We start from the raw sequence: 25377 nt of genomic DNA on the forward strand, positions 1-25377 counted from the left end.
CCAGACATGGTATGATGAAATTCTAACATCATACGGAGGCCATCCACAACCTCAAAGTAGTTTCTTCAATGAAGGACAACCAGCAAGGGATGCCAAGCAGTATCCTTACAACAAAGGGACAAGCCACCAACAACCAGAAAGAAAACCATTTTTCTCACCACACTAGAGATCAAGGCATGAAGTACAAAAACTCACTTTTGGATACCCTGACAGTCAAAGCTCGAAAGACAAACATAGCTACCATGAAAGGAGATGGCAAAGAAACCAGCAACCTGCATGAGGAGAGGAAGATACATTACCAAATGACACCGGTAGAATAGTAAAAAGAAGACAGTATGGGTTTGAAGGTACCAAAAACTACTATCTCCAAAGGACAACAACACAAGAAGGCTCATATTCAAGGATCATGGGTAGCTCCTCTGTCGCCCATCTCTGTACTCCTACTAGATGTAGCGGGTATATCACTAGAAGAGGTAGAGCCATCCTCACCTCAACCCAAAGAAAGCATCCCCTTACCTACCAACATAAGGAGGCTCCAGGTGGAAGCACTCGAAGATTATTCCATGGCTCTAAAGAAGCACTATGACTAACTCCAAGATCGGTTATTCATCATCATGATGTTCTCCAACGAACAACATAACAACAACCACCAAGAAAGGAATGACATCCACCATAAGCAGCATGGGAAGAAGTAAGCACTACCGTGGGATCTTTCTTCTTCCGGATGTCCGCTTCCGGGAATCAATCCCTAGAATTCATCTCATGGAAGGTGTCCTTCAATTTCTTCCTTCCGGATCTCAAAGCCCAAGATGTACTTGCCATGATCAAGAGACCAAAACTCACCTAGAGGTTAAGAGTCAACATTCTGGAAACTATAAACAATTTTCTATTCGAGCCGTTGGATTGGGAATCCAACCCACCGGGCATGCCAAGTGTTAGCTGTAGGCTAAGGGCTCCCACGAACTACTTGCCGCATGTGGACTAATGACCGTAGCAGCAACCGATTAGCCGCCCTGCCACAACTGTAAGTCTGCACCATCAGCACACCAACCACTCAACGGCACCTCCTGCACACTTCGCCAGCGCATCTCACCATCTAGAGTAAATCTTAGTGTTGATAGATGTAGCAAGCAAGTAGTATAAAAGGATGAGTATTGAGCCTTGTAGAGGCTGGCTTCCAATTTTGTATCATTGCTTCTTTTAATATATATATATATATATATATATACATTGCAAGATCATTGTTCTCTTTCGTTTTGTTTTAAGCTTCATTGTACACAACTCATCGTGTCATATTTCTGAGTCTTTGATGTCTGTGTCCGGTTGTTAGTTCCTGAGAAATTTACTCTATAGTAGTGTGTGTTTCTCTTTCACTATTGAGTGAGTAGGCAGTCCAATAGTTGTTCTATAGTAACCCGTAAGTTGTTTTTGTTGCATGATTTAACACTACATTAGGTGTATGTTGTGCGCATAACCAATTAACTTCAGTAAGTTGTCGGGGAAATAAGCGATCGCTAATAGGGTGGTGACCAAGAGGAGCCCTCCTTGGCTGTGGTGGTGTACGTAGTGATGTAACGCACACATTCATGGTAATGGGTTTTTAGAGAGGAGGCTCACACACCATGATTGTTAGAAGGCCTTATATGAGAGACGTTTAAAAAATTAAAATAGGATCATAATTATTATTTTTTGGATTTGAACCAATGACTCTTGCTACATGTTAACCTACTATGAGGTCTTGAGACACACCTTCATTAGATTCTCACCTAATGGGGCCAAATGATGGATCCCCATTGTACTAACTACCCGTTGAGTCAAGTAGGATGTTACTATTCCTCCCATGACTCTATTCTATCTATATATGCATGCTTGGGCATGTATTCCAAGAAGTGTATGGAGCCGGGCATGATACCATTATGATTGTCGAGAAATTATTTAGTTATAAGTGTACTTCATGCTCGAATAATTATAAAGAACAAGATGTTTTCTTGGAAATTGATACTGGTATAATTTACAAGACGTCTTGGAAATTGATGCTGGTATAAGTTGTATAACAAGAAAATATTACTAGGTCATAGGTAGATGTATTGTTTTGGGTTTACCTACCCTTTAACTCATACTCACCTTCTAGTTAACTCATGCCTCACATCTCTTATAGCTCATGCCCATGTTTGTTATAGCTCATGCTTACGCTCACGTCTCATAGTTGCTATAGGTCACTCTCACGAGCTTGTTGCACATGACTGTGGACTCACATCTCCTCGGGTTGAAAGGTGATTTTGGCCTAGTTTTTGGGAGGAGGATTATTAAGGTTTATAATCCTAGTTTAACGTGTTTATGTATAAGTATTTTTTGTTGAATTTTGCATGCTTCCAAGCTACCAATTCAACAATGCATGAAAAATTATGGAATGCATGAACAAAAATCAACTTCTCATTCTCCACACCTAATGGATGAACTTCTCACTCTAATTCACACCTGATGGAGCTCAAAGCTCATATTTTTAGAGTGGATTCCACTCTTAATCACAATTACTAAGCCATTCCTTGGCTCAATGTAATGAAATCTAAGCCTTGTGGCCTTCAAAATTATGCAAATCACTAAGAAACTAGGTTTTCCTCTTCAAAGATATGCAACTAGAAAGCCAATCTTGGTAAATTTGATCGGTGGTTTGGAAGATACGGCTAGTTTTAGCAAGTTGTGCTCCCCCCTCCTATACTGTGTCGTTTGCTATCGCCCCTCCCTCCCCTGTTTTGTGCCTATGCATACCCCCTCTCTTTCATGCACCCTCCCCCCTCTCCATTCGTTTTGCCTATGACCCCCACCCCCTTTTCCCTTCTACAACACCGCTCCCTACCTTCGCCGACTATAGCCTCCCCCCCTTTTTTCCCTTTATTTTACGCCTGCCTCCCTTCCCTTTGCCATCGCCTGCAACTCCCCTGTTATATGTATATTATGTGTGCTATGTTATATACACATTATGTGTGCATATACTAGGAGGCTAACCCACATTAGGCTTGTTAGCACGGGAGCATGGGAACAAGCTCTAGTGGAGCATGGGTTAGGACTAACCTTAAGGGTTAAGGTTAGGGTCAGGCATCCAAGGGTCACACATGGGAAATGGAAAGTCAAGAGTCACTTGAGGGCCCTCCTATATAATAGGGGCATGGGGCACACTCAAGGGAGGCTTGGGGGCTTGGAGGCTTATGCTATGGTCTCTTGTGTAGAGGTCCATATCTACTCATCTACCATTTCACACTATAGCTACGTGCTAATGGATTGGAGTTATACCTCTTGATGGTATGGGACATCAAGGTAGAGGTATGATGTATTTCATTTATAATTCATGTGTGCATCCCTTGGGCTCGGGGGTGGTTGGATGGTTGCGTTTATGCCTGATTTATGCATGTTTATGCATAACAATTATCTAGAGAGATCTTAGGGTTTTAACAGTGGTATCAGAGCAATCTCTATTTAATTGTTGATTTTTTTAAGTAAATTTTAATATTTACTAATAAAAATGTTAATTTTTTTTATTTGTGTTGATGAATTATACGTGGATCGGCGATATAGGGATTGGAATGCGTGTTACTACAATTCAATGGATGAATCGATGTTGCGGGGGAATTCCGTGAGTTTAATGCTTTTTTTTTCTATTTTTATGGTTTAAAATAAGCATTAATGGAATTTTTTTCAAAAATACCACATATTTTATTGTGGATACTTTTGGTAGAATGGATTCCCTAAATTCTTAGATTTTTAAGAAAATTTTTTCTAATTTTTTAGGAAATTTTGGCGTACTTTTATGATTAAAAATACATTTTTATACATTTTTGCAGGTTTTTTCCGCGAGAATGCGATCAAATTTCTGTCAATTTTCTACTGAAATTCAGTAGGGGATAGCGTGTTGATGCATGAAATGCTCTCCCGTGTGTGTGGCACTCTCCCTGCCTCTCAAATCTGATTTTTTCTTCTTTTTTTCGTGAGAAACTCTCTTAAAAATGATTTTTTTAACATTAATCATAATTAATGTTAATTATGATTAAGTATTATTTAATTAAAAACTTTAATTAAAGATTAAAATTAATCTCTCTGATTAACAGAGAGAGAAGAGATGGAAGGAGGGAGAATGAAATGGAGAAGAAGGAGAGGAGAGAGGGGAGAAGAGAGAGGGAGTCCCTCTCATCCTCTCTCTCTCGTGTTTTTTCTGCGCACAGGCGGGGGGGGCTGCGCAGCAGCAGCAGCTGGTGGAAAAAAACGTCCCCCCCCTAAAAAATCAAATCCTTTACAAAGCTAATTAAAGCTTATTTATTTAATTTAATTTTTTTAAAAATAAGTTTCATATTATTTAAAAAAAGCTTTTGATTTTTTTTTCAAAAAAAGCTTGGAAAAAAGCTAGAAAATGTGAAATTTGAGATAAAAATTCTCTGAAAAATTTCTGAAAATTTCTTCTTGAAACTTTTTGGCTTTTCATCTTCCGGAAAACCTTTGGCTTTTTGTTCTCCGGAAACCTTTTGGCTTTCTGAATTCCGGAAAAACATTCGACCTTCCGTATTCCGAAAACCTTGGACCTTTCACATTTCGATTTTTTTTGTCTTTTCATTTTCCCAAAACTTTTGGCTTTCCGTCTTCCGGGAAAATCGCTGGAAATTTTTTGACCGTTTGTATTCTAAATGCGTTCGGGGTAATTTAAAAATTTTTAAAAATTCCTAAAAATTAGTGGAAAATTAGACAAAGGTTATTTTAAATTTCGGAAAAATGTGGGGTTGGTGTTTGGCATGTGGTGTGTCCATTCGGGCACTCGTGACCATTCAAATTCCATTAAAAATATATTTTTTGATCGAGAAAATTAAAAAAATCCATTAAAATTAAAAATTTTCATTGGATATGAGAATTGTCGGGTGGAATTGGAAATTTTGTGAATGATGGGATTCTCAAGAAAAATTAGGAATATTCTAGATATTATTTTTAGAAATCTTAAAAATTGGTATTTTTTAAATATCAATGGTATTTTTGGCAAATTTAATTGCTAAAAATTTTCTAAAAAAATATAGGTTTGGAATGCCATAAGATAGGTTTGGTGGAATTCAAAATTATCATATTTTGAGGCCCTATTAAATTGATGTCGGTCTCTTAAGGACATTGAGCTTGATGATCGAGGGATTTCTTGCGTAATATGCAGGAAATGCTAACCGAAGCTCGGGATTCTATTAGGAGTGCTCAAGATAGGGCACGATTTTATGCTGATAGGGGACGCTCATCTCGGTCTTTTGAACCAGGAGCATTGGTTTATTTTAATGTTCCTAAAGACTTTCAGACTTTGTCAATGGAAAAATGCTTGAATTTATCTCCTAGATATTGTGGTCCATTTTCGAGTTATACATCGGATTGGCACGGTTGCGTTTGAACTTAAAACTACCTCCACATGTTAGAGTTCATCTAGTGTTTCATATCAATAGATTGAAAGAGAAACTGGGAGGTGAGGATAACACAGTTACTCCACACTAGAGTTCATCTAGTGTTTCATATCAATAGATTGAAAGGGAAACTGGGAGGTGAGGATAACACAGTTACTCCTCAAGAACTCGTTGAAGTCGAAGAATTATCCTATGTTCCACATGAACCTGATAAGGTACTTGAATTTAGGGAAAGAAAACTTTGTAGTTGACTAATCCTTGAGGTTAAAATTAGGTGGAAAGAAAGGGAAATAGAGGATTCGACTTGGGAGTCAGTTGATATTGTTCAGTACAGCTCTTCTTCTTTCCATTGCAAGAGTGCAATGTTTTGAGAGAGGGGAAGTATGTTATATGTACATTATGTGTGCTATGTTATATACACATTATGTGTGCATATACTAGGAGGCTAACCCACATTAGGCTTGTGAGCATGGGAGCATGGGAACAAGCTCTAGTGGAGCATGGGTTAGGACTAACCTTAAGGGTTAAGGTTAGGGTCAGGCATCCAAGGGTCACACATGGGAAATGGAAAGTCAAGAGTCACTTGAGGGCCATGGAGTAAACTCAAGGGAGGCTTGGGGGCTTGGAGGCTTATGCTATGGTCTCTTGTGTAGAGGTCCATATCTACTCATCTACCATTTCACACTATAGCTACATGCTATTGGATTGGAGTTACACCTCTTGATGGTATGGGACATCAAGGTAGAGGTATGATGTATTTCATTTATAATTCATGTGTGCATCCCTTGGGCTCGGTGGTTGGGTGGTTGAGTTTATGCCTAATTTATGCATGTTTATGCATAACAATTATCTAGAGAGATCTTAGGGTTTTAACATCCCCCCTCCTTCTTTTTCCTTTATGTGCCTTCCTTTCCTTTCTACGCCCCCCTCCTTTTTTTGCCTGTGTAAACCCCCTCTCCGCTGGCCCCTTTCTGCCCGTTTCTGTCCTTTGTCTGTTTCTAGACTTGCCTCCCCCTCCCCTTTGCTCTCTAGCCCATCTTGGTTCCTCTGGCACCCTCAGGTTATGGGAATTTCTTCATTTTTGCGCGATAAGTTTTAGCCTCTTTTGGTCTTCGCCCCCAGGAGGAGGACTTCATGGCAGTCGCTCTGTCTCACCTGAGCGAGGCCGCCGTTACTTGCCTTTCGTTTTTCGAAGCAGACCTACAGCTTCTTGCTACTATGACTGTTGCATCCCTAGAGGCCTCCACTTTGGTATGCAAGATTTTGGGTAGCTGCCCCACTCATGGCCAACTCAGAGATCTTCTTCAAGCTAGCCTCCTAGGTGCGCCAGCAAAGATCATAGATATTCATCCTTTGGGGTGCGACTACTACTAGGTTAAGTTTGACTCACCAGCGGTGTCTGATCTTGTCATGCAGCTAAGCCCCGTTGCATTGCGTATGGTCCAACCTTCTTTCCATGGTGGCTGCACGGCTTCAACTCGACATCCGACCCATAAGCTGGAGTTTCAGGCTTTCCCGTGAAACTATGCTTTCCAAGCGTCACAAAGGAATACCTTCCTCTTCTCCTCGTGATTGGTGGTGCCATCGAGAGAGTGATAGAATCCCCCCTCACCGCTACCTCGGCCCTCGTACGGGTAGCCGGGATTCCATCTCGCCACATCTTTGTTGCCTTGCCAGATTCTATGCCTCATATGACATCTATTCCCAGTCTTTCCAGTGATTCCATTATGTAGTAAGTGGAGTATTCCGGCCTTCCAGGCCAATGATTTATTTGCAAACAGATGGGTCATCTAGCCAAAGCTTGTCCTCGACGTGATCGCCCCAATGGTTCCCCCTCCTACTTCCCGCTCAGATCCTCATCAGGGGGCCGAGGGAGGAGCACGCTTCTAGGCCGCGGAGCACCAGGTTCCGACCATGGATGACCCATAAGCCTAGTGGAGAGTGGCGGACGGTTGGCCCCGCCTCGGTTACCCAGTCGAGCACCAGAGCTGAGCGTCACCACAATGCGCGCTAGGTTGGTAGCTTGCAAGAGGATTTGGTTGTGTCAGAGAACCATTTTGAGCACTTATCAACAACACCCGCGCCCTGCAGACCTCCAGTCATGGAGAGGATCCCCCCCCCCGATTTGGTAGCCGATTCCTTATCTCACGACTTCTCCTCTGACCCTCTCTCACAGTGTGCCCAGTGGGGTAGGTTGGCCCCACCCTCTCTTTGTCGAGCCTTCCCCAATAGACTTCCTCTTCGATGGATACCTCTCAGAAGCATCCCTCTCTAGCCTCTCCACCACCTTACTCCTCCTCGCCTCCTCCCACACCTCTTCCCCCTGTTAGATAGCTGTAATGCCGCTACGGGCGTTACCACAGGAGGGGACGGTCAGCACCCCCAGCCATAGAGGAAGAATGAGGATTGCCCCTCATCCCCCAGGCTATATAGTGTGTGGCCTGCCGTCCACACTAGCCTGCCGTCCACACTAGCCTGGCCGCCCGTGACTCCGCATGGGCGTCCTCTCTCCCACTGAACCCCGGATGTGGCCATCCGGTCGGCCGTCGATCACAGGCGTTACAGCCTATGTGACATTACCCCCCCCCTTAAGAAGAGTTTTTGTCCTCAAAAACAAACTGGGGAAACCTTTTGGAAATTGCACTATGGCGTTCCCAGGTAGCTACCTCCTCATCCCTATCTGTCCATTTACCTCCTGGTACATTTTATGTCAGGTTTGTCTATCACGATACTGTAGAATCTTTTCAGGTCCATGTGGTATCTTTGGTGGCTCTATCAAGTCCACCAAAATCTCTAGAGAAACTGTTCTCTCTAACCCATGAACTGATTTCTTCAGTTTACTGACATGGAAGACAGGATGGACTTGAGAACTCTCCGGTAACTCAAGTTTATATGCTACGTCCCCAATCTTCTTAAGGATTTTAAAAGGACCACAATATCTCGGAGAAAGTTTATCACACTTTCTCGTTTTCATGGTTTCTGATTGTGCAGGAGCCTTGAGGAATACAAAGTCACCTTTTGCAAAGGTCACCTTTCTACGTCCTTTATCCGCATAGGTTTTAGCGCGATCCTGAGCGCTACGAAGGCTCTCATGTGTGGCTCTGAGCATATCATTCATATCTTCAAGGAAATCCTTGACAGATTGAATCTTCTCCTTTTCTAGGCCTACAACCATCGGGGAGATCTCGGCTGGAATCCATACATTAACATGAATGGTGTAAATCCAGTCTCGCTGAGTGTTTGGAGCTGTTATAGGCAAACTCCAATAAGGGCAAGTACTCTTCCCAATTAGATTGCTTCTTACTAACATAAGAACGCAACATATCCTCTAGAATTTGGTTAACTCTTTCAGTTTGTTGACCATTAGACTCCGGATGATCTGCCGTACTCATACTCAGAGTAGTATCCAACTTTTTGAAGACTTCCCTCCAAAAATGACTGTTGAACTTTCTATCTCTATCCGACACTATATCTGCGGGCAAGCCATATAGCTTGTAGAGATGTTCAATAAAGAGTTTTGCCAACTCTAGCGTTTTTACCGTTTTCTTGGTGGTAATAAATTTTGCCATCTTGGTTAACTTATCCACCAACACCTACTAGACCGAGTCATTCCCTCGACTTGTCGTGGGTAAACTGGTGATGAAATCCATGGAAATGCTTTCCCATTTTTCTTGAGGAATGCTTAAAGGATGGAGCAAGCCCCCAAACTTTAGCCTTTCATGCTTATTGACCTAACACTTATTGCATTGCAGCACATAAGTCTGGACGTCCTTGAACAAACTAGGCCAATAAAATTGTCGTTTGACTAGTGCATAGGTCTTTTGTATCCCGGGATGACCAGCACTTGGACTATCGTGACTTTCTCTAAGAATGCATGCTCGAAAGTCATCAATAGTTGGTACACACACCCTATCCTTGTAGAGTAAGTACCCGTCGTCAATGGAGTAGTTAGCATACTTCTCCCCTCGACGAAGTTTAGCATCATCCTTTGAAACGGTGTCGAAAAACAAAGGTGATGAAGGGCCTACGTCTGAGCTCTCCAGCTCAAAACTATACCCCGAAGACTCGGCTAGCCTCTCCGGACTAACTCTCGCCTCGCTACCCGCCGCACCTACGGCCAGTCTCTCCGGACTAGCATTACGTGCCGGCGAGGAAGGTGGGCGCGGCTGTGACAAAGTGCATATGCGTACAGCGCGCCAGACCCTCTGTAAAGACAGGATCATGCTCACACAAGCCACAGAGTGATTCCAAGAACTCATTCTTGAAAACCGTAAAGCTTAACTCATTAATTTGTGGCATGCGACTAAGCGCATTCGTCGCAACATTATATTTACCTCTTTGGTAACGAATCTGAAGATCAAACTCCTATAGGAGCTCCGTCCACCGAGCTTTCCGACCTTTCAACTTGTTTTGACTCGAAAGCCATGTCAGGCTTTCGTGATCTGTACGTACTTCAAAAGTGGCACCATATAAATAGTGTCTCCACTTTTTAAGTGCATGTACAATGACCAGTAACTCCTGCTCATAAGCCGAGTAGTTACGCTGAGCCCTATCTAATTTTTGCTCTCAAATGCAACAGGGCGTCCCCTTTGCAAAAGCACGGCTCCAATGGCCTCACCACTAACGTCTGTCTCCAAGACAAACGGCTCAGTAGGGTCAACTATAGTCAGAACAGGTGCAGCTGTTATGGCTACCTTAAGTTTTTCGAAGCTTCTTTTGTTGGTCTCCCTCCCAACATATATTCTTTGTTTTTGTGCGCAATTGATCTGTTGACTGTGATCTTCGCGTAGTCCTTACATACTGTCGGTAAAACCCCGACATGCCAAGAAAAATCTGTAGTTCTTCGAGATTTTTCGGGGCTAGCCACTTGAGAATAGATCCACTTTCTCAGGTTCCATCCGCGTAGGAATCGTGTCCTGAATGTTGTCTTCGCAACATCCTCGACCTTAATTCTAACCTGCTGATACCCAGATCTCAGGTCTATCTTAGAGAAATATTTTGACCCATAGAGTTGATCAAACAACTCGTTTCCTACGTGGCATAGGGTACTTATTCTTAATCGTGACTTGATTAAGAGCCCGATAATCTATGCACATGCACATAGAACCGTCTTTCTTCTTTACCAGAAGAATCGGTGATGCCCAAGGACTGGGCAAATAAACCCTTTCTCTAAGTATTCGGTCAACTGCTTTTCCACCTCCTGTGCCTCGGAGTGGCTCAACCTATAAGCAGGCTTGCTTATTGGTTTGGACCGAGGCATAACTTTGATGCCATGGTCTACTTCCCTTGATGGTGGTAAACCATCTGGAAACTCTGTAGGAAAGACATCTTGAAATTCCTACAATAAACTTTTCAAAGCATCTATGTACTTTGTTTTTAGAGTCTCTTTTGCCTTGGACTTTGTTGTTTCATCATCACATGCATGCCAAACAACGTTTTCAGAAAACAGTGGGTCTCTTCCAAGGCTTTGTTTTCCATGTTTGTCTACACAAACATTACTTTCAGTTTCAGCTACGGAAACAGAATTTACAAGAGGGTAACAAGCGTATACTTGTGCTACCTGGCCGCTGCGGACCGCGTGGCATAACTCGAGCGATGATATAAGTGGTGAAAAGGGGACACTACGGTCTCCTTGTAGGGTGATGATATTATCCCCAGACTCAAACTGTAATGTGTTGTGTAAATAACTCTGAACTAGGCTAGGACCGAGGCTATACAGCCACTCCCTGCCTAAGTAAACATCTGCTCTAGCCAAATGCATGACCTGGAAGTCAAGCACGGCCTCATAGTCCTGCATGATCAAAGGGACTCCCAAGACCACGGTATTCCATACCTTTTTATCATAAGGCCAAACCAACGGTATACTCATGATCACTTGCGGTCTCTTTTAATTTCAACTTCTTGACTAATGAATAGTTCAAAAAGTTATGGCTAGCCCCATTGTCTATAAAGACAGTGACTCTACGGCCACCTATGGTGCCATACATGCGCACCATGTCATGCGGACCAACACTAGGCTGCCACATAGCTGGTGTCACTGAACAAGCGTGACGCTCCTCACAATGACTCATCGTAACCTCTCTGAACTCTCCGGCACTGAGAGGTAGCGTCTGCACCATGTGCAACTGCCTAGAGGATTTACCATCGCTCTTAGGCGCCTTGCCACTAGTGCTTGCTTTTAACTTTGGGCAATCAGCCTTGTTGTGCCCCACTTCATTGCAGTTGAAGCAACGATTTTCCTTTTGTGCTTGCAAGTACTGCTCCTTTTTGTGGGTTTCAGAACTTCATTTTTTCTTGAAGGGTCTTGGTTTTTTAGACCAACGACCCCCTACCGTCCTCTCCCCTGTTTTTTCACTAACGGAAACCCTTTCTTTTAAACCCCCACCCCTTTTTTTTTAAAATCCACTGATCTCCCTGCCCCATCTCGCGCACAACGGCGCTTGATGTCATCATAGGTTTGCGCATACTTGATGGCCTGAGAGAGGTCCTTAGGCTGCAAGGGCTCTACATACTCAAGATAATCATTTGTTAGGCCTCGTTTGAAGCCCCTCAATGTTTGGAATGCATCGATTCCCTTCAACTTGAGTATGAGCTCTCTGTAGTCAGAGATGTACTGGGTGAGGGTCTTGTGTTCTATCGAACACTTGTCCCACGCATCCCAACTTCTCTCTTCTTCATTGCCTAGGCAAAAACTCCTTTCGAAACAACAAAAGATGTCGAAATAGCGGACAACACGTCTAGGCGTGTGGAGATGCCCTGCAGCATCGTGATAACGTCATCCTCGACCCTCTGTAAGGTCGTCAATTGCGTGTTAACATATCTAAACATCCCACTAGAGTGCTCCGTCTCCGTGAGGATGTCGGTAGGGTCAGTAAGGTACTGGTCAAAGTCGGTGGTCTACCAAGAGGTCATCGTCCCCCTCGGCGACGTCAGTGTCCATATAATCCAGCACATCGACCGGAACGGGGTCAGCCAGGTCGGTGGCCTCTACGGGCATGCCAAGGTCAAGGGTAGGGTCACGAGACGTGGAAGGCGCCTGTGGGTCACGAGACGTGCCCGGAGAGCGCCCCTCCGAACGGGAGACGGCCTGGCGTCTACGGCCAGCCAACTCGATCGAGATAAGGCCTGCGATCGAGAGAGAAGTCCTGAAAAACCTACCGGGGACTAGTGGGTGGGGACACACTGGGGACGGGCAGACATTTTTATTTACTTGCAATGTAAACAATGCAATAAACCAGAAATACACAACAGAAACATCAGATTATCCCTTGCCGGGATTATCCCACCCCAGCCGAGAGAGAGGATTCGTTTGAATTTAGTTTCATTTTTAATAAATTAAAAATGAATAAAATATAAAAAAAGAAATGATTTTTTTCTTTTTTTTTCTTTTTCTTCTCCTCTTGTGGCCGTTTGCTGCGCTGGTTGGCTGCCTGTGGTGGCTGGCCGCCCGCCGGCTGCTCTGGTGGCCGCCGCCGCCCCTAGCTGGCCGCCGCCGTCGCGCCTGGCTGGTTGCTGGGCTGGCCGCTGGTCGCCTAAGGGCTGGCCGCCCGAGGCTCTTCGCCCCCCTCAGACGTCGACCACCACCCAGAAGAGAGACGGAGCTTCCAGGCTCTCAACGCAAGTCGCCCCTAGGCTCTTCAACGCAGGTCGTGGGGCTGGCCTTCACCGTGGGGCTGGCCAGGGCTGGTCTTTGCCGTGGGGCTACTCTTCGCCCCCCTCAGATGGCGCACATGCAATGCTACGTTAAGAGGCCGTACACGCAGATTCTTGGTCGCTGGTTTTTTCCCCCCTCAGACACACAGTGTTATGGCTGGCCGCCTTAGACTCTTCGCCCCCCCCTTTTACACGACGTTGCATTGCCACAGCAAGTCGTGGGGCTGGCTGGTCTTCGCCCCCCCACGCTGGTTGGTATGGCGTTTCAACAACGGGGGCTGGTGGTCTTTGCCCCCCCACCCCTATACATAGTAGAGAGATAGGCGACTTCTCTCTCTAACAAACGAAATTTGATTCGCAGACAAGCTTCAACGTAGAGAAAAAAAACAAAATCTTACCTGCAATTCGCTTGTTGTGTGTGACGGGGAGAGAGAGAGAGAGAGAGAGAGAGAGAGAGAGAGAGAGAGAGAGAGAGAGAATTATTCCCTTCAATTCTGTCTTGGCCGCCTCCCTCCACACACTCCCTTGTGTAGATAAGGATGAGAAGATGAATGGTTGAAAACCATTGAGTGGGCTCCGGTCCCCCGGTCATGCGCGGACCCTGACGACCCAATCAAACCGACACTCTGATATCAGTGTTAGATACCTGTAACGCCGCTACGGGCGTTACCAAAGGAGGGGACGGCCTTTGGTTCACCACCCAGCCATAGAGGAAGAATGAGCTCAGATTGCCCCTCATCCCCCACAGGCTATATAGTGTGTGGCTTGCCGTCCACACTAGCCTGGCCGCCCATGACTCCGCATGGGCGTCCTCTCCCACTAAACCCCGACGGGGGATGTGGCCATCCGGGGTTTAGTGGGAGCCTACGTGACACCCCCCCTTCCCCTTCCCCACCCTCGCCTCCACAACTCTACCTACAGTTGCTCCATTTTCCCCTTCCTCTTCCTCCGTGCCTACCATCCCCCCCCCTTCCGCCTCTTCAGAGCATTCCCATCGGCCCTTTGCACGCCCTAATCCAAAGAAGAGACAGTTGTCAAGTATTGTTTGTTGCCTGATTCATCGTTTCTTAGAGTCGGTGGCAATGACCATTGTGGCCTCACAGTCAGGGCTCTCCCACCTGAGTCTCCAGGCGGGCCCCCAGGATCTTTGGGGCAGCCTGTGGATTATAGTTTCTTCTAGTGTCTTCTAACAGAAGGGACAGATAGGTTCGGAGGCCGTAGCCCCTATTTGCATATGTGTGGTCTTCCACCACTCCATACCCTCTACGCCAGAGAATGGCACGATGATCTTCTCTTCCCCCTTGAGCACAACCCCCGAGGTAGAGTGGGATCCAAAGTTGGTGGCCGCTACCATTCACGATAGGTGAGCTATCGCATCATCTGTAGGATCTCTGCATCACCAACATTCTTGCTCATCTATGGCCTTTTTGCCAGGATGGAGCTTGGTGGATCAGCCCCCATAGAGACCAGGGAGGGGCGATGGTGACCTCCAGCCTAGAGGTGCTGCTTTTTGTGTTCATGCATACCTCTCTTGTAGTATCTCTTCCCCCTTCTTACAGATATATTCATTGTGATTGATGGAGCACAGAGTATGCATACTCTCGTGCTTGGGCAGAGTGGCAGTACATGGAGGGAAGAATCCACGCCCACTTGTTGGTGCGACTTTGCACCAGGACAGATTGTGACTATTCCCCGTCTAAGCCCATGCCCAAGACTCTTCGAGTGGAGGGTAGTTCCGATAGTTCTGCCTCACACAGAGATTGATATGAGGATTTTCTCATGGAACATTCCAGGCTTAGGGGGGCCTCAGTGCTTTCAAGGACGAGGCATCCTTAGAGGAGAGCTACATCGAGCTATGGTGGGCAGACCTAATGACATTCTTTTCCTCCAAGAGAACCATCTTATTGAGGGGTGTACCCACCGCTGTGGGAAAATTCTACCAGGCAAGAGTCATACTTTTTGGTCTCCATCCTTTGGCCCTTCCGGGGATGCAGGGAGGAGTGTCTCTATCTATTAGTGAGCAGCTTCTGCCGTCTGTAATAGGATCAAGAGTCATAGTTCTGGGATGTACTCAATGGGTTACGATTCTGATTGGAGAGGATAGTGTTGGCTTCCTCAACATTTATGCCCCGAATGTGGGTGCAAGTAGAGCTATCTTTTGGAGCGCCGTCCGACAGGCCTTGTCCTAGGCTAATTTTTGGTGCATGGGTGGTGAATTGAACATGATAGAGGTAGCAAACGGATATGCTTGAGGTGGCACGGCCATAGTCTAAGGAGCGGAGTACTCTGCATGGGAGGAGATGATTCTGATTCTTAGGGGACAGGACCCTTGGCATCTCCTAGAGTTTGGGCATAGCCCTGGAAGTCTTAGCTTCTCTCGATTGGATAGGCAGAGCATTGGCCCTAACCTGGCTGGACAAGTTTTATGTTGACAAGTGGGCTTGTAGCCGTGGAGGCATGGTAGGTATTCTGGCAGGACCTACATTTTTAGATCATGCCCTAGTTATTTTATCCTTAGAGTACCCATGGAGGCATGATAAACATGCGAGTGCCAAGATTCCAGATAGCCTCATTCAAGACCCCGAGATTTGTAGTCGGATTGAATAGATATGGGTGGGATTAGACTTTTGCTAAAGTCTACACAAAGGGGGGGGGATTTGTGAGATGTCCTAAAGGCAAAAACATTTTTCTGAAGGGGTGAGGGTTGCTGTACGTCTCTTCACATGGGGGGGAGAAGAGTTAAGGACACCCTCTCCTCACAAGGGTGGGGTGATTGAGAATGGGGTTATCTGAGAGTTGGGTGATTAGGGGGTGTTGAGAGGAAGGCTGCAAGGGACGACTGTAGGTACTGTAGCAAGTACAGCATGCAGGCGTAGAAGGGCAGTACAGCCTTATGTAGAGTGTACTCTACGCAAAGGGGTGTTGGCCATGGAGTACCCGGGGGTTTATATAGCTGTAGGATACGGGTGCAGGTAGTGAGCAAAGTACGGTTGAAAGGACGGTGTACCGTCAAAGTGTATCGGCCAGTGGTCTACATGGGTTTGGGGAAAGGTACGGTGGTGGTGCACAGGCAAAGGTGTGGTACGCATGTGCCCTTTTGGTCAGAGGCAGCATGGATGCCCACGTGGCGGTACATGTGGGTCTCATGCGGCCATTGTACGGGCACCTTGGTGAGTGTGTACAATCTTTTTGGGACGGGGTCCCCAAATTTGGGACGCCGACCTTGATTTGCATGCCACAGCGGGGGGGGAGGGAGGGGGCAAATTTTTTTTTTCGGTGAAAATGTCCGAGATGTTCCCTTGGTCATTGGGGTGCAGACCGTCCGTCAATTGGACGCATGACTGTGCATTTATTAAGGTTTAAAGCCCGTTGTTTTTAAAATTAAAAATAACTAAAATTCACGTATAAGCTTGATCCGGTGTCCGTTTTGGATGCTGTAAAATCCTATATTAGGGTAAAATCATGCGTAAATTCTAATTTCAAACTCGGAATTTGAAGATTCTAAGTAGAAATGGCTCGTTTAATAAAATCATTGATTTTTACACCATAAAACTTATTAATTCATCTATTATGGGGATATTTTTTTAATTAATGAAGATGGGCATGTTACATCCTTCCCCCCTTAAAGAAATCGAGATGTCCTCATCTCGTCATGAATTGGGGGTAATCCTTTAAGAGTGTAGCTGTATTTTTCCAAGTTGCATCCTCTTCAAGGTAGTCTTTCCATTGTACTAGACAACTTGGTCATCATCAAGAATATGATCGAGACTGTGTACATAGGCTTTAACAAACTTACATGAAATACATTATGGATTTTGATATGGGCTGGGAGCTGGAGTTCATAAGCACTCTTACCTAGACACTTGATAACTGTATAGGGACCACAATACCTAGAGGTGAGCTTCTTATATTTGCCAAGTGATAGAGAACTTTGTTTGGGTCGCACTCATAGAAGAACTTTGTCTCCTTCCTTGAAGATCCTTTCAAACCTCTTGGTGTCAACATAATGCTTTTGCCGATCTTGAGAAGCTTTAATATCCCTTTAGATTGCCTTGGTATGTTCCTCCATTACATTGAAGAGAAATGGCCAATTTTTAAAGAAGAGCCTTGTAACATAAGTCTCGAGCTAGCAATGGATGGTGTGAATCCATTTGGTTTACGAAGTTCATCATGGAGCACACTTGATAACTGTATAGGGACCACAATACCTAGGGGTGAGCTTCTTATATTTGCCAAGTGATAGAGAACTTCGTTTGGGTCGCACTCATAGAAGAACTTTGTCTCCTTCCTTGAGGATCCTTTCAAACCTCTTGGGTGTCAGCATAATGCTTTTGCCGATCTTGAGAAGCTTTAATATCCCTTTAGTTTGCCTTCATGTTCCTCCATTACATTGAAGAGAAATGGCCAATTTTTAAAGAAGAGCCTTGTAACATTAGTCTCGAGCTAGCAATGGATGGTGTGAATCCATTTGGTTTACGAAGTTCATCATGGAGCACATGGCATATTTGTCTTGTGAATTATAACCTTTCACCATGGCTGGTAATAAAGAAGGGGCACCTCTTATTATCATTAATAGTCCTAGGAAAGTACAAAGTAAAGAACATGGATGTATACTTAGCCCAATTGGTAAAGGAGCTTCAAAACTTTAGGATGACATTCAAGTTCACAATATGTTCAAGTGCTTTAGGCAAAGAGTTACGACTGTACAAGGAATACTTATGTGGACTATGCATGATTGTCCAGGCTATGAAGAATGCTCAGGTAAGTTTTAGTATATACTTCAACAAGTTCCTTGGTAAAGATAGATATTTTATTAAACTTGTGAGCTATTGCACTTAGGAAAGTGTAATTTCTCTAATTTCTCTAATTGTCAATTTATAATATTTTGTAGCGTTCACTATATCTGGATACAACGCATGCCCATTATATATACCGCAATTGGATCCTCGTTACTCTACATCACTCTAAAAGATAGTGTATGAGGGTCATGTCTGATATCTCTCTGTTAATCCTCACAAATTGCAAGAGGGAAATCTAGGCCGACCACCTCCTAGTTTAAAAACAAGTGATTGGAAGAAAGCATGGACGGATAATAAAAAATTCCACCCCCCTCGGCGGCCGGGGGGATGAAGAGGCTCTCCATTTTCAACAAACTTCCTTATTGGAGTGATCTTCTAATTAATCATCTACTAGACCTAATTCACATATTCAACAATATAGCTGATGTGCTTTGGAAAACCATAAGTGGGGCTAAAGAAAGTAGGGGAAATAGGGAAGATCTAAAGGTTGTAGACGTATGGAAGATTTGTGGCCACAAATACAACCTGATGGGAAGGTGTTGTTACTTGAAGCACTGTGGGTCTTAAGTAAATTTGAGGAAAAGCAAGTAAAGACGACCATTGTAGAGTTTCACACCCCCATCGTATGTATGCATTGTCTAAAGGGTGTATTTACAAAGGATGATGAGCTCAATGGCTTAAATTCCCATGATTGGCACACATTTCTATAATTTGTTCTTCAAATTACAATAAAGGGATGCCTTACTTAAGACATCAGAGCCACCAGTTTTACAAGGTTAGCACCTTGGTGTGTTGGATCTCCCGACCAAGGAAATAAGGAGAGATACCTTGGAGTCATCCCATCTAAACTCCTTGGAGGCCATGTGCATGGTCAAAAAGTTTCTACCAATAAGCATCTTGACCATTAAAATACACGTCTTAGTTTATGTCGTCGATGAGGTTGCAGTTGCAGGGACTGCTGACCATAGTCATTAGATGTTTTTTCTAGAGAGGTTCATGAAAACTCTAAAGGGATTTGTTCGCCACGCAAGCTCGTTAAGAGGGTAGTATGGCTAAAGGATGGCTTGTAATCTCTTGTTTATATAACATAATTTCTCAATATGTCTGTGACCCAAAAATGCCTCGAATATGGATCCTGGTAGGTCTCCTATCTACAATACTACCAGCCCAATCAACATCTGTGTACCCATGCAACTGTATCTCTGTACCAGCCTCATAGAAAAGTCTATAATCAACTGTGGACTTTATGTACCTGAGGATCTGTCTAGCTGCATCCAAGTGTGGCTTCCTAGAGGCCTGCATAAACTCACTCACAAGTCCAACATCATAGCTCAAGTCTGGCCTTGTAATGGTCATGTAGATCAAACTACCCACTATGTGCCTGTATGTAGTGGGGTCCTCCAAAAGCTCACCTGTATCTGAAGCTGTGTTTTACTCCAATGGCACTGAAATAGGCTTACAGCCTGTCATACCATACTTAGATAACATGTCCAAGCCATACTGCCTTTGCACAATAGCAAAATTCCATGAGGTGATCTCACCAACTCTATGCCCAAGAAATATCGCTGCTCACCCAAATCCTTCATCTCAAACCTCTGCTTTAAAAGCATCATGACATCATGTATGTCTGCATCATAATCAAGTCATCCACATAGATGACTAATAGCATGATCCCTCTATCTATCTTTTTCACATATAGTGAAAAATCTGAATTGGATATCTGAAATCCAATGGTAACAAGATACTCCCTGATCTTGTTTGACCATTGTGAGATCCCACTGCCCCCTCTGCGCACCGGATTCCCGATTGGTAGCACTGGAAGTAGCTTCCTCTTGTGCGGGGTAGGGTTTCCCATTCGGGGCCTCACCCTTGAATGTCCAGGCGCAGGAGACTAATCTGGTGGTCATTCCGAAACCGAAATCGGGAAAATTTCCCTTGCTCAAAAAATGGGAACGATTCCATCTTTTTGAATTTCTTAATGAATTTTCTAACGGGGTTAAGAGACTAAACTAACCTTCATCTGATTAAACCAGATAGAAGAAAAACTATTACAGACTTAACTTGAAGAAATCAATGTTTTTTTCTAATTGAATCAAGCACAGCCGTTAATCTATTCATTTGAGAAGTCTTCAGGCTTTTATTTAACTACTCAAGTTCTAAGCGTATTCTTATTAATCAATTTTATCAATTAAAACTCTACTGATTCCAGCCTAACCCCATCCGGGGCCCATGGGTTCCAACCACTGGAATTGGTAGAACAAAACAAGTACTCACCCACCCATAATTGAATGCCTTTCTTAACTTTTGCTTTAGAATACAGATACGCATACACTCCTCCTTAAACCTTAACTTATAAAACAATCCATTAAGAGACAATTATTGGTTACAGATGTCATAACTCAAAATTTTCATCCAATCCTTGTTTCTCAACAAAAACAATATCACGCTGGACTCTCCGTTGTCAGCAAAACGAGATCCGGTAAAACAGATTACAATAAACATTGGTCCATCATACAATATCTTCCTCGACATACGCATGGGTGTCCCTGGCACCGCGAGCCCGTGCATCACCTGGTCAGAACCCTCCAAGATCCTCCTTAGGTGTCTTGGCACTTCACTCAGGGACCGCTTCAAATGCCCTCGTCCATCGTACCAGAAGCACACCATTTTAACCATTCGAGGCTAGTCAGGCTTTGCCGCATGAGCTGTCCTTTAAACACTCCCCACCCTAGCTATAGCAACCAAACTTCCCTTAGAAAAATACATATACCAAATGCTCCCTCTAGCATTCTGGTGTAAGACGGTCCTTTAAGAAAACAAGGTTTCTATGCAAGTTTTTAGTTTTGATTTTCTTTTGAATACAATGATTATATCTTAAATCCGCGTCCCCAAGACTTCTTGATCATAGGTCTAAATTCCAAAACAGAATTCCTCGAATTTCGTAACCTTGATCCTCAGATCAATTCAAAGGGTCTCAACTTAGTTTCGGATTTGGTGGGAGATTTGAGTGAATTTTCCTGAACTGGTCACATCGACTTTCCTTGAAACTGTCGAAAGAGTTTGGTCTTGGTCATAGTCTGATTCAGGTTTCAAGTCTGATAAGGTTCTTCTTGAACTATCTTTCTAAAAAGGGGGTGATATTTCAATTACTATCTTAGTACTAAATTTCATTAATTGAATATTCACTTAATTGATTTCTAAACTAATCACGAATTCTGATGAGGAATAAATTAATCATTTATCTGAAATTTTGACTTCGATAACTTTTCTGAATTTTCTCATTACAATCCGAGTGAATATAAAATGATAGAAATTTCTCTCTTAGAGTATTAACTTACTTGTTTATCAAATACTCGTAGAAATTAAACATAGAATTAAAGAGAACTCTAATTTTGATATAAAAATTTATTATGCATGTATTTATGCATAAAATCTAACTTCAATGGAAATAACAATTTTATATAAAAGAAAAATGCTTTTATGCATCTATTTATGCATAAAATCAATTTATTAGGAATAACACTTTTAAAATAAAAAAATTCTTTTATGCATCTTTCCATGCATAGAATTTAAATCCAATGAAAATAACACTTTTATAATTAAAAAAAATCTTTTAAGCATCTTTCCATGCATAGAATTTAAATCTAATGAAAGTAACACTTTTATAATAAAAAAATATCCAATATGCATCTTTCTATGCATAGAAATTGAATCTAATGAAAATAACACTTTCATAATAAAAAATATCCATTATGCATCTTTCTATGCATAGAATTTAAATCTAATGAAAATAACACTTTTATAATAAAAAATATCCAATATGCATCTTTCTATGCATGGAAATTGAATCTAATGAAAATAACACTTTCATAATAAAAAATATCCAATATGCATCTTTCTATGCATAGAAATTGAATCTAATGAAAATAACACTTTTATAATAAAAAAATATCCATTATGCATCTTTCTATGCATAGAAATTGAATCTAATGAAAATAACACTTTTAATAAAAAAATATCCAATATGCATCTTTCTATGCATAGAATTTAAATCTAATGAAAATAACACTTTTATATAAAAGAAAATCCTTTTATGCATCTATTTATGCATAAAATAGTAACAACAAAAATAAGAAAGAATTTCTTTTAGAATGCACAAATGGTGGGGATTATTCTTTTTGAATAACATAAAGATAAAACTTATTTCCACAAAATTGAAGAAAATTTTACCATAACCTCCTTTGTATGGCTGACCATTTCTCAATTTTTACATTCTAAATTTACTTCAAAATTTATCCCAAGATGAAATAAAGCACTCTAATCTAATCAATTTTCACTTCTAAAGAGTAATCAATAGGAAAAGTTTAACTTAATTTATTTGTTTCACATTTTAGGATAAAGAAAGGCTGAAATTCTTAATGAAGAGAAGGGGGAAGCCTTTTCATCAAGGCTTAACATCCATATTCACATTAAAAAGCAAGGAATTCAAAAAAATCATATATTAGAATTAAAAATAAGTAGAATTATTAGCTTACATGGAGTTTTGTGAGCTTTCCTTCACTTGAGGGATTGAGGGTTCTACTCTTGTTTGGATCAAAAGTGGCCACGACCAATTCTTTGTAGAGGAATTAGTAAAAAACAAGTGAATTATCAAGTGAATTCAATGTTTTTGACTCTGGGGAGGAGTAGAGTAAAAGTGCATAAACACTATTAAGCTTTTACAAAGGGGGAGGCTTCTATTTATAGGAAAAAGGGATCTTCTAACCAATCAAACTGATTCTAGAAATTTTCAGATCAGTTTGGTCAATTTTTGACCATTTTTGGGTCAGTTCAGCTTACTTTTTAGAACTAGACTTGAATTAAGAGAGAGAGGAGAGATGAAATATCTCATTATTTAAGAGTTTAAAAACTCCTCCACACATGTGAAATAGGCGCCTCCTTCATGAGGGGGAATCCCCACTCTGAGGTGTCAAAAAATCAACTTTTTAGTATTTCCTTTGGTCCTTAGTCCACTCTTCATCTTATGTGAGTATTTACTCATTTTTGGGGGGGTTTTCTTTATTTCTTCAATTTATCTCCTCCTCCCTACATTTGGATTAATTTGATTGGCCCCTCACAACCTTAATCTAAATTTTTCAGAAAATCTGGACCCTTAGGCTAAGGTCTTTTTAGCATATTATAATTTATTTCTAATACACCTTAGGAAATTATTTTTAAACTTCTGTTTCGGAAAAATTCATTTTAATAAGAAAGGATATTTTTCCATCCAAAGATATCTAAAAACTGAGTTATCTCTCTCTAGAATATTTTCTCTCTCTAGGCCAAAACAGGTAGAAACAAGATCTTTTATTATTCTGAAAAGGGGATTGATTACTGGACATCTTGAGGGGCTGGGGAGGAATCCTACATTCTCCCCCACTTGAAAAATGCGAGATGTCCTCATCTCGCAAACTGGGGGTAATCCCGCATCAATTCAGCTTCTTTCTCCCAGGTGGCATCTTCAAAAGGATAGAACTTCCATTTGACTAAGAATTCTCTCAAAATTTTGTTCCTGAGAACCTTCTCTTGAACATCAAGGATTTCTTCAGGTTGGAGTTCCATCAGCCCTTGGGTTGAAGAAGTTAAGAGTTCGTCACATTAAGCACATGATTCGGTCTTGGTACATACTTCTTAAGTAGGGTGACATGAAATACATTATGTACTTTAAAATGAGGAGGCAGAAGAAGTTCATAGACTAAGTCACCTACTTTCTTTGTAAAATCAGATATAGCCCACGGTATCTGGGGGAGGATAACTTCTTGAGAACTTCTTTTGGGACGTACACGAATGAAGACCATATCTGCTTCTTCAAACTTTCTGTCTGACTTCTTCTTATCAGCATATTGCTTCTATCTATCCTGGGCAGCTCTTAAGTCTTTGCGGATTGACTGCATCTGCTGCTCCATGTCATCAAGCATCTGTCTAGACATCTCGACCCTAATCAATGGGTCGGACCAAGTTAATGGTGTTAGGCAGTCTTGTCCATACAGAGCTTTGAAAGGCCTCATCCCGATGCTTCGATGATGATAAGAGGCATTGTAGGTGAACTCGACTAGGTGCAGATAACTTAGCCACTTCTTGGGTTCCCTACCATAGCATGACCGAAGTATATGTTTGATTACTTGGTTCACCCTTTCTGTTTGACCATCGGTCTCGGGGTGGTAAGCTGTGCTGAGATCCAAGAAAGTTCCTACTGCTTCGAAAAAATGCAGTCCAGAATCTTGATGTAAACTTTGGATCTCGGTCACTTACTATTCTCCTGGGTAGGCCATGCAATCTGCAGATTTCCTTGAGAAACAATCTAGCCACATCCACTACAGTGTAGGTTTCTTTTACTGGAATCAAATGGGCAACTTTGGTTAGTGTATCAACTTCCACGAAGATGGAGTTGTAACCTGATTGCATTGAAGGTAGTCCAGTAATAAAATCCATACTGATACATTCCCACTTCATCTGGGGGATGTCTAATGGATGTAACTTCCTAGGCATTTTTACTATTTTTGCTTTGACTTTCTGACAATTCAGGCATTGATGTACATGATTAAGTTGATCCCTTTTTAATCCAGGCCAAAAGAAGCTTTTCTTTACAGACATGTAGGTCTTGATGAAACCTGGATGTCCTGCCAATAAGGCTATCATGGGCTTCATTCAGAATTTGACCTTTAGTTCCCTTATCATTGTTGGGAATGCATAGCCTGCTATTATAATACAAAATTCCATCATCCAGGCTATACCCTTGAACTCAGTTCAACTCGTGAGAAGTTTTGCTTTCCTATATAAGTAGGGTAGCAATAGGGCCAAAGAATCTATCGTGCATGATCTTCTCTCTTGCTTCTATAATCAATGGATTTGACACCACTGTGATTGCAAGCAAGGAGGCTTTTCTACTGAGGGCAGCTGCTACCACATTTTCTTTGCCTAGGCGGTACTTGATTTCAAAATCAAATTCTTGCAGGGTTTGCATCATCCACCTTCTTTGGCGCATGTTGAGATCTTTCTGGGTGAAGATCCACTTTAAGCTCTGATGATCTGTCATCACATCAAAGTGAATCTTTGACCCAGTAGGTAATGTCTCCAACCACAACTTCAAGGCATATAGTAGCCCCAGGTTGTAAGATTCCTCCCAACCTCTCAAGATGTTCAGCGTCTTCCCGTGTAATTAAATTCCTCTTCAAAAATATAAAAGATCTTGTTTCTAACCGTTTTAACATAGAGAGAGAAAATATTCTAGAGAGAGAATATTCAGATTTTGAATATTTTTAGATAGAAAATTTTCTCATATTATTAAAATGAATTCCCCTGAAACAGAAATTCAAAAAGAACTTTCCAATGTGCAATTGGAATTAATTGAAAATAGGTATAAAGGACCTTAGTCGAAGGGTCTAGATTTTTAGAAATTTTTGGATTATGGTCCAACTAAGGTTCCTATGGGCCAATAGGATCAATCTATGTGTGGGGAGGAGATAAAT

Source organism: Cibotium barometz, chromosome 8 (assembly GCF_041138505.1).
Source record: "Cibotium barometz isolate CiBa-2024 chromosome 8, ASM4113850v1, whole genome shotgun sequence".
Lineage (NCBI taxonomy): Eukaryota > Viridiplantae > Streptophyta > Polypodiopsida > Cyatheales > Cibotiaceae > Cibotium > Cibotium barometz.